This window comes from Eleutherodactylus coqui, chromosome 4 (genome assembly GCF_035609145.1).
Source record: "Eleutherodactylus coqui strain aEleCoq1 chromosome 4, aEleCoq1.hap1, whole genome shotgun sequence".
NCBI classification, from domain to species: domain Eukaryota; kingdom Metazoa; phylum Chordata; class Amphibia; order Anura; family Eleutherodactylidae; genus Eleutherodactylus; species Eleutherodactylus coqui.
In genome coordinates, this window is record NC_089840.1 from 203,820,126 (window position 1) to 203,831,294 (window position 11,169).

The window sequence follows — 11,169 nt, forward strand, 5'->3', positions numbered from 1 at the left end:
AAGATACGAGGCTTGTAGCTACATTCTTGTATTAGAACTGGAAATCTTTCCATAATGCTGTACCTTCTGTATGTATAATCGAAAACTCAATAAAAATTATTGTTAAAAAAAACAAAAAACACTAACTCATACAACCTCATTGATGACCGCTAAACCCTTTCTCCAGCGTCTTCATGTCCACGTAATTCTTGGCACATAAAAAGGTAGAGATGTCTTGACCGATCCTAGACTTAAACACAGGGCCACCACGAACACAGCAATCGCAGAGCTGAAAGAAGCGGTGAAAGACAGAAATGCATCAAGAACGTTGCTCCATAAAGTTACCGAAGGATTATGCCCTGCCTGACTGTGGAGTAATCGTCCCAATAAACTGTATTACACTATAAGGCCTTAGTCACACGGGCGTTTTTTCACGCAATTTGCGGATCGCATGACAGATGCGCATCCGCAAATCGTGTGACCGGGGCCAAAAAATCGCCCAAAAAATCTGCTCCTAGCCGCGTTCCATTAGAAACGAGCCGGAGCTGTCCAGCGCATTGAATTCATGGAGCCGGCAATACAGCCGGCTCCATTGAAAGCAATGCGCTGCGGGCGAGTGCGGGATGAATTGTCAGGAAGGACTTAAATATATAAGCCCTTCCCTGCAATCCATCCTAAAATGTGTAAAAATAAAAAATATATATATACTCACCTTGTCCCGTCAGATGGAGTTCAGCGCGGCCGGCCTGCAGTGGGTGTGAAGGGGGTGTGAGTCAGACTTGCCCCTGATTGGCTCAGCGCTGAGCCAATCAGAGGCAGGTCTCACTCACACCCATTCATGAATTCATGTGTCCGATACCATTGCAAAGCAATGGTTTTAAAAAAAATCGCCGGACGCATGCGCATGAGCAAATCGCGTGAAAAAACGCCCGTCTGACTAAGGCCTAATTGCCAAACATGGTTAAAACCAACCAAAACCCTACGCATTTCACCCATACTGTTAGGATCATCAAGGCTATCGCTCAGATGATATGAAATCCAGATAGAGACATATCTTACCCAATCCAATGCGGGATATTTAAGTGTCATCAAACAAAGTGTGTACTGCTGATACACTTAAATGTGAAATGAAATGAAAAACATTCATTTCAATGGTTTGGTTTTGACTATCTGGATTCTCATGTGTTAATACTACACGCAAGAAATGATAGGACTTGCCCTGTCTTTCTCACACATAGTTTTTCTACATGCAAGAAAGATAGGGCAGGACCTATCTACCCGCTTTCTTTTCAAACTCAAGCGCAATTGCGCGAAGTTTGAAAAGTCCTAAAAAACAAAACCCTGTTCATGTGCTAATACGCTCCATAGCAGCGAGCGTATTAGCGCATGTGCCCATCTGTTTAAGCTCTCAATATAGGTTGCATGCGTGTTGGAATAGCAAAGGTAATTAGGTAAAATGTGCATGCTTTTTATAAACACAACCCTATATCGAATGGAAGGTCCCATGCGCTTTTTGAACTAGGATTCTATTGGATGATAACCACGACCGCATAACGTAACAAAACCATTTATTTCAATGGTTTCATTTCCACTAGCGGTATTCCCACCTATTAATACTACGTGTGAGAAAGATAAGGCAGGACCTGTCTTCCTGCATTTTTTTTAACAAACTCGCGCGGAATAGCACAGAGTTTGAAAGGCAAAAAAAGAAGGTTTTTACCTTGTTCAGACACAAGAATCCTAGTTTAAAAAGTGCATGCGCCCTTCCACTCGTTATAGCGTTGCTGAGTAAATAGACAACATGCGCATTTTACTTCATTATTTTCGCTATTCCAACGCGCATGCAACCTGTCTTAACATGGAATGCACATTGTACTCCGCAGCATTGCACGTGCGCAGGGTCGTATTGCTGCAAATAGATACAAAGAATAGGTGGTAACAGCTTAACCGATACAAATTGATACAGTGTATCTAAGTCATACAAAAACTACATTGAGGGTTTAAACAGATGGGTGCATGCGCTAATACACTCACCGCTACGGAGCGTATTAGCACATGAGCCGGGCTTTGTTTTTGTTTTTTTCTGACTATTCAAACTCGACGCTATTGCGCGTGAGTTCGTAAAAAAAGCAGGGAGATAGGCACGTAGAAAAACTATATGCGAGAAAGATAGGTCAAGTTCTATGTTTACTCTCGCGTAGTACTAATCCCAAAAGTCAAAACGAAACCATTGAAATTAATGATTCTGTCTCATCCCATTTTGCGTCCGTGATTTTCACGGCCCATCTGTTTAATCCCCAAGTCATACTGTACAGACTCAATAAAACAAGATTGTTCAATAAGTTGAGGTAATAGACACACATGGGAAAAAGAGATAACAACCTGCGTGTCAGAAAAGAAGACGAAAAGACATTTTTCTGTCTGATCAACACTGCAGATTTTTCTACAAACATGTATAGTCATATTCACACTGGCTATATGAAACTTACAAATGAGAGAGTTTCACTTAGTCCAAGTGGTGCCACATATTTCATTCTATGGTACCACTTCGCTTTCTTATAAAATATCTTCTTCTCCTGGTGGCCACCATGTGGTGACTTCCCCACAACCTCTATAGCACCAAAATATGAAGCATTTAGATCCCCTTATGTTGCATTAGAGGATGTCAAGCTTGAGAGTATCTACCATGTCTAATATCTCCCAGTTGATCATTGATTCTCTTTTATTGATGACGAGTTGTTCCCACGTAGTTTAAAAATATTACCTGTAGAATGACTAAAAATCTGTTTAGTCTGCCATATATATGGGCATGCTTAGCATCTACCACAGCCAAACAATTCTAACCGCCTACGATCCAGCCAGGTATTACTTCACCTGGGGCCCGAATAATGGCTGTTCATCTTTTAATGGACTAACTTGCCAAAATGTCAACTGCAGTCTATCAGTGATGACATCACCAAGATCCCTATCAACAACAAGAATATTCTAATATTTCTTTAGGATCTCCACCACTTGTCCAACCTTATCATTATATGTGGCAATCAACCGTATTCTGCCATAGGAAGAACAACTGAAGAACTGCAGGTAGTTTACCCCTATCTGGACAGAATTTAGTTCCAAAACCGTAGGGTCACTTCAAGTATATTAAAGGGGTTGTGGAGGAATTTACTATTGATGACCTAACCTGGGGATAGGTCATCAATAGTTGATTGGCAGGTGTCTACCCTTCAGAAACTCTGCCGATCTGTTGATATCGGGCCAGCTGTCATTGTGGACAGAGCCGAAAGGAGAATTAGGAGAATTAGATAATGCTCATAGAAGTAGTGATGTCCAAGGACAACAGTTGAATCTTTTTTTTATTTCAAGGTCTGAAGTTGGATACTTTTAGAATTACACTATTATAAGATCAGCTTGAGTCTACAAGTCCTGCTGTTCAGCTCCATGTCTAGGACATCCTCATTTAGCCCTTCACTCCATTTTCCTGGGTTTCCTCCCTTTTCTTTTTCTTCTCTTCCTCCACTGTACATCCCAGAGCTCACTTCTCCCCTCAATCTTCTGTTTTTTGGGTTTCTTTAAATGTTTAATATGCTTTTGTACTGCTGCTATCACACCAGGGTGCTTCATTATCTTCCATACGAAGATATTTATCACATTCATGCCCCATGATCATCTAGTTCCGCTATTTGTTTTGTTCAATTTTCATACCGGTTTGTGTTAACTTTCTGTCTTGCATCCATTTGGTCCAGCTTACTACGTTATTACATTTTCCATATCTATGAGGTTATACACTACTTTTTCTATCGCTAAAGGGAACTTGTCAGCAGTTCCCAGCATGTAAAACCGCCTACACCAGCAGAACATTCAAGTTTAACTGTTTCCAAATCTTCTGTTTAGAAATAATGAAGGCAGTATACCTTGTGAAATAGCTTTTGAAAAGTTCCCACACAGTATGCTACTCATGGCCCACCGGTCCAATGGGCAAACCAGACTATCTCTATCTGCTGCTGAGTTCTTATTCTAACCTAGCCGTCTCTGGCAGTGCAAAGTGGATGACGTATGTCGAAATCTTGCGCATGTTCCAGATCATGGCCCATGATCAAGAGTTTGATTGTCCCATGAAGATTCGGCTGTGTCATTTGTGCATGCATTGGTCTACGATCTCTCAGCACATATGTGAGATTTTGTTCATCCTGTGGATGGCATTTCAAGCGTCATCCTGGCAGAAAGGGGCGAGGTTAGGAAAAGAACTCAGCTGCAGCAGAGATGGTCCAGTCCGCCCATCGGACTGGTGACTCATGATTAGCATATAGCATGGGAACTTTTCAAAAGCTATTCTTCAAGGTATACTGCCTGTGTTAGTTATAAACATAGAAGATCTAGAAGTTAAACTGTTGGTCTAGGTGGCTTTGCATGCTGGGTGTTGCTGACAGGTTCCCTTTACTGTTGTCTGCTTTTCTGGAATATATCAAAACATTTATGCATTTTAATGGTAGACGTATTTAAAGCGGTTATCCAGGCTTTAAAAATTGATGGCCTAGCCTCGTTATTTTCACCCACCGTTCTAATTAGAAAAGTGGCAGAGAAGCTTGATAAATGAGTTGACGGAGAACAAACCTGAAACCCCACCAGCATGTGTGTGCTAGAAAAAGCAGCAGAGCTCTCCGTCTGAACACCATGTAAACTATAGCAGAGGGTAGGTAGAAATCATAGAGACTTATGGTAAAATTGAATAGAGGAAGTAGTACAGGTTGCTTATTTTCTCAGATTTTTATGGTAGAATATTTATTTCCTATTACTTACTTAGCATCAACATGTTTTGCAGCACTGTACAGACTGTCACCATTCACATGACCTGTCCCTAATCAGGTGTGCAATGTAAAAAAATCCTAAAATCCAGCATTTTCCCCACTGAGCCTAATACTAGTCTGTCACTTCCTGTCACTTACATCACAGGCAGGATTACACTGAGAGGTGACACCTACATAGAGATAACACAGGATCCACCATTCGCAATGGCTATAAACTGTGACTATCTACTCCCCTCCCTGCGCAATAACCCCCACACAGGTCACAGATGATGTCTAGAAGCATCTCACATACAAGTCAATGGGTCACCTCCTGTCCATTGTGTGAATGGCCCATGAGGCTGCTGTAAAGCATATCAGTAAATGCTATAAATGTAGCTCAGAAAAATAGGAAAATGCTTCACTATCTGGTTTTAATTATTACAAAACTATTTGGGAGGATTTGGATTGCGGAGTCTGGTTTGGGATTTTGCCTCCGGACTCCGCAATGAATACCGCCCATAGCATGCGATGTAAAAACGTAATTTCATCTACATTAGTGGAAATCAATTGCGATTTTCCGCTCGCGGAGGAGAAATCGCGGTATGCTGTGATTCTGTGTGGAGGCCGCTCAGACGTCTCGCCTCGAAGTAAATGGAAGCCGTCTGTCCCACCCCCATTCTGCAATCATCAATGATGATTGCAGAATGGTCGCGGGAGTCGCATCATTGTCTAGCAACACCCTGGCGTCATTTGTACTGCGCATGTGTGCCGGCACATCTGGAGCATAGATATAAAGATGACATACAGGTACCTGGGAGTCACCGGCCGGGCACAGAGTCGAACTCTGCTGCGGGATCACCACATGTGAGGTCCGACTTGCCTATGTGCAGGAGGCCTTAAAAAACTGTTGACTATTTTCTATGTTTTTTAAGGCTTGTTAGGCTAATGTGTATTCATGCATCTTTACCTGAACGGATATTCACCACGTATCTACATGCTATACAAGAGCTCCAAACAGTGCTAAATGAAACCTAAATGAAAATATTCTAAAGCATAATCTCTCTTTGGTAGGATTGTACATTTTGTAAAATTCCCCTTCCTCCGTATCTAAATATAACAGTGCAGTACTTGTAGTACATTTTGTACTTCCTCTGCTGAACGGCTTTATATAAAGCACATATGTGTACATTACTAGGGCAGTGCAAACACAACTGGAGATCTGTGCATAATGACCAAGGTGAATGCCAACCAATGTACTTTGCTGATATGGCCCTACATCCACAAAGAGCAAATGCCTGATGATGATTTTTTTGCATTATTGAGAGTATCTACTATTCTTTGTATCCAAATTCTTGTTGCAAATCATTAACCACTTCCTGACTGCAACACAAATACAGTATATGTCATTCAGTCAGAAGTGTGTAGGGAGCATCTGCATATGCCAAGTCTACTCTATACCCGCTGGCTATTAGCTGGCTTTTTGACAGCTGACAGACATCAGTAACTGCTTCATTCAGAATCAGCTCAGATTGTGGCAGTTAGCTACTTTAGATGGCAAAACGGACGGCCAGAGGCGGGGCCTGTGTAGCACACTATTGCCTCCCTGTGGGATGTAATTGCAGGGTGCCAATGCGTTAGTATGGCAACCTTGAGAATAGTGAAGGCATCCAGGGCTTCCTGCATGGGTGCCCACTAAGCCCTGCCTATGGCTGAGCTTAGTAGGCAGCATTGCAAATTGCTATATACTGCAAAACTATTGCAGCATATAGTACAAGCGATCAAGTGATTGCAAATTAAAATGGGGACTAAAATGTAATGTACAGAAAGTTTTATTAACTTTTTTTTTTAATTGTAAAAAAATGAAAAATTACTTCAATGAAAAACCTATTCTCATTTTTTCCATAAAAATCTAAACAATGAAGAAAGTCAACATATATGGTATTGCCATGTTTTTAAAGTCCAAAATATTAAAATTGCACTAGTTATTTTTTTAGTTTTCGTAATAATTGAAAAGTTAAAAAACCCTTCTTAGGGCGCCCACCCACTGGCGATTTTTTTCGCAGCATTTTTTTCTCTGCAGGGGTCTATGGGACTTGTAATGTTAAAATCGCGATCGCGCAAAATCGCAATTTTCCGCAGAGAAAAAAATGCTGCGAATTTCGCAGGGAAAAAAAATCGCCAGTGGGTGGGCGCCCTTAGGGTGGATTCAGACGACCGTATATCGCAGTGGTGGCGAACCTATGGCACGCGTGCCAGAGGTGGCACGCAGAGCCCTCCCTACTGGCACGCGCCCCATTGGCCGCTCACCACTTGTGAATACCAGCAGGGGCCGTGCTCCCCTGCCGGCATTCACAAACGGCACTGCTAGCCGCGCTGATCCCGGCACACACTTCAGTGTGCAGCTGGAATCCCTCTCCCCCCTGCCCTGACGTCTTTTACTACTTGGTTCCGCCGGGGGGGGGTTGTCCGGCAGCACACTGAAGTCAGAATGTGTGGCGGGAGCATATTAACACTTTCTTCCCCACTTCTGCAGCAATCAGCAATTCCCAGCAACCTGATTGGTTGTTTGGGTTGGCTGATTCACCAAACAACCAATCAGGTTGCTGGGAATTACCTATTGAGGTAGAAGTGGGTAAGAAAAAGTTAATATGCATGCTGGGACCATTGCTGACCAGAAGAGGAGCTGAACTTCCAGGAGGAGGGGGAGGAGTAGGAGGTAAATATGTGGGTCTCGGGAGGGGCACTGTGGGGTGTCACTACTGCACTGGGGAGCCGCTGGAGGGGTGTCATACTGCACTGGGGGGCCGCTGGGGGGGTGTCACTACTGCACTGGGGGGCCGCTGGGGGGGTGTCACTACTGCATTGGGGGGCCGCTGGGGGGTGTCCCTAATGCACTGGGGGCCACTGGGGGGTGTCCCTAATGCACTGGGGGCCGCTGGGGGGTATCCCTAATGCACTGGGGGCTGCTGGGGGGTCACTATTATCGCTGTGGGGTGGGAGATACTATTACCGGTGGGACCGCTGTGGGGTGGGGGTCACTATCACCGCTGGAGCCGCTGTGGGGGGGGGGGGGGCGTCACTATCACCGCTGGGGCCGCTGTGGGGGTCACTATCACCGCTGGGGCCGCTGTGATGTGGGGGTCACTATTATTGCTGGGGGGTGGGGGTCACTATTACTGCTGGGTGGGGGTCACTATTATCGCTGGGGGTGCTGGGGGGGGTGTTACTATTACTGCTGGGGGGTGGGGGTCACTATTACTGCTGGGGCTGCTGTGTGGTGGGGGTCATTATTATCGCTCTGGGGGGTCACTATTACCTCAGGGGCCGCTGTGGGGGTCACTATTACCGCTGGGGCCGCTGTGGGGTGGGGGTCACTATTATCCCTGGGGCTGCTGGGGGGGTGTCACTATTACTGCTGGGGCTGCTGTGTGGTGGGGGTCACTATTATCGCTGTGGGGGGTCACTATTACCGCTGGGGCCGCTGTGATGTGGGGGTCACTCTTACCGCTGGGGTATGTTTACATGTGGCGGAAATGGGCAGGCCTGTTTTTAAATAGACAGGGTGCAGATTTTGACTACTTTTTGGATGCGGAAATGCTGCAGAATTTTCCACAGTATTTTCCGCTGAGGACATTCTGCAGTATTTCCTCATCCAAAAAGCAGTCAAAATCTGCCTGCTGTCTATTTTGAAGCGGCCCTGTCCTTTTTAGAATGACGGGGGTAAAATCATACGTTGTGATAAGCCCCACCCGCTGACATGTTGGCACTTTGCCATAAATAAGTGGGTTTTAGGTTGCAGTTTGGGCACTCGGTCTCTAAAAGGTTCGCCATCACTGCCCTACTGTATAGGGACTTAGAGGGGGCGGGGCCTGGGCGGGGAGAGACTGTAGATTAGTTGAATAGAGGTGGGCGGGGCCAGGATGGGAGCTGAGCTAGGCCAGTCATCAGGAGCGCACACAGAGGGGAAGTGAGCAGGGCATTGTGGGAAGGCAGCACAACGGCGCCATCTTTGAATGCTGAGTTGAACATCAGATGTCAAAGTAAGAAACTGACATTCTAGCTGATCCGCCCGCCGGTTTGAGCCCCTGTATGCTGTGTGTTACCATGCTTAGTGAAAGGAAAGCATCATATTCATAAAAAAATTTCGCCCTGCGTGGACCACCCCTTTAATAATCAGATAGGTGCGGCAGCAACGTCTTCCCTTTTGTAGAGGCCTAGTTTATGATGTGCACCCCTTCCCCTCCGCACCGCTGCACTTAATAATCACATACATGCGGCAGCAACGTGTGCCCTCACGTGTCTGCCCGTTTGTAGAGGTCTAGCTTATGATGTGCGCCCCCTTTGCCTCTCGGCGGTGGAGCATAGGTGTGCCTGTGCATCACCAAATCTGTCTTGTCGCTCTCCCTAGAGAACTCTATAAATTTTCGGGATTAAACGTAGCCCATACCCTTCCTGAAGATGCAAGCTATCTCCCTGCCAGATTTCATCAGAATCGCTTCAGCAGTTTAGCCATGAAAGGGTAACCAACAGACAGAGTTAGGCCCGATGTCCGCGGCACGCACGGATCCTGATTGAGGAATCCCGTACAGAATCCGTGCGTGCCCGCAGGCACGGACATGAGAGAGGCAGTTTCTCACCTCTTCGGATCCAGCGCGGGTCTCCTCCGTCGCTGCCAGATCTTCTTTCTTCAGCATGGTGGACGTGTCCGGTTGCGCCCGCCGCATGCTGAGTGCTATCTTTTCTTTTTAGTCTCCTGCTTTCCTTCGGATCCGCGACACGTCCACAGTGACAGATGCAGGCGGGCCGCGGATCGGGCGGCCTTCATTGACTTCAATGGAAGCCGTCCGTGCGAGAGCCGCAGGAAAATGGGGCATGCTGCGATTTCTTCCTGCGTTTGTGATCCGCACACCGGGAAAAAAATCACATCTGCATTGTTTTCACAGCGGTCCATGCATCCCTATGCACAGATTGATTTGCGGTTCTCCAGCGCTGGTTCCACAAATGAAATCCGCCCGTGGACATTGGGCCTTACTTTTGCATGTATACTATTAGTATGGATATCCAGCAGCAGACGTGGTACTTGTGTGAGAGAATATATGATGCGCTGTATGTGCACTGCTGGGGTAATGATATATTATTGGAAAGCGCATCCCGACGGCGACTGCAATCGGTATATATATATATCCATGCTCAGGAGAATTACTCAGCGGCATTAGGGCTCATGTCCACAGGTGTCCTCGCAGCATTTTACCGGTGTTTGTGATACCGCGTTCTGGCGGCGAGTGCACTGCGCATGTCTGCGTATCTTATGCACGCGGTCATGCGCAGTGTGGCTGTCTTCTTTTTTTTTTTATAATTCCCCGCTGTTTCACAGCTGCGTTGCGTATAAATCGCCGCCCGCACATAATGTATTGCGTATGGACAGGTTTACATATGCTGCTCATACAAATGTATAGGGCTCACGCTGTGTGGAATATGTATAGGACTCACGCCGAGGAATAGAGCATGCTGCGATCTAGTGCTTGCTGGTATCTGCACGCAGTGTCTATGTGCTCATGTGCAAGGATTAATGAAAGTCCATTTATTCTCATTAACTCCATTCACCACACATTACGTGGCCGTGTAATACGTGGTGAATAAACGCCCGTGACACGAGCCCTTAGGAATAATAGTTATAATGGAAAGGCGTCCTCTGTTTCCAATCCACAAAGTACTCAGGGTGAACCAACGTGGAGGTCCCTCTGCATGTTCCCCTCTGCCCTTCTTCTGTAGACACTGGTGGGACTTTTCAATGGTACGCGGTCAATCAGTGTGCAGTCAGGATCCTCCTCCCCCTCCCCTGACGTCTTCTCTTTGGTTCCGTGAGAGGAGAGGGGAGGAGGCGTCCGGCAGCTTACTGACGTTACAGTGTGCATCGGGATCAGCGCCTAGCAGAGGTGCAGGAGGGGGTAAGTATATGGGTCAGTATTATTGTATCTTGACGCCACAGAAAACTAGTAGTTTGATGGGAGGAACACCCCTAGCTCCTGATTGGCGGAAGATTTTAAGGTCCTAGAAGGTACAAAGTGTTGTGGCATGTCCATGAGCCTTAGTATTTTAGCCGCCGCTGAAGTGCTGCACCCCGGGTCTCTGTTGGCAGTCACCCGCCGCTGCAGCCTCCCTTCAGTACTCATGCACTCAGCGGTGTGCTCCGTCCTCTGCTCGTCCGCTGGCTGACAGTTTCTCAGGGCCCCCCTCTGGCCAGTGGCCTCACAGAAGGCAGCCGCAATGTGTATGTGAAATAGGTGGGTGGGGGAGGGGTTGCCGCTGTGTGAGCCCTGCAGTCCTCGGGGAGTGTAGGGCCGGCGGATGGGGGTGTCTCTCCCCCTGGGCCTCTGTATTCCCTGAACCCAGCCGCGATGTC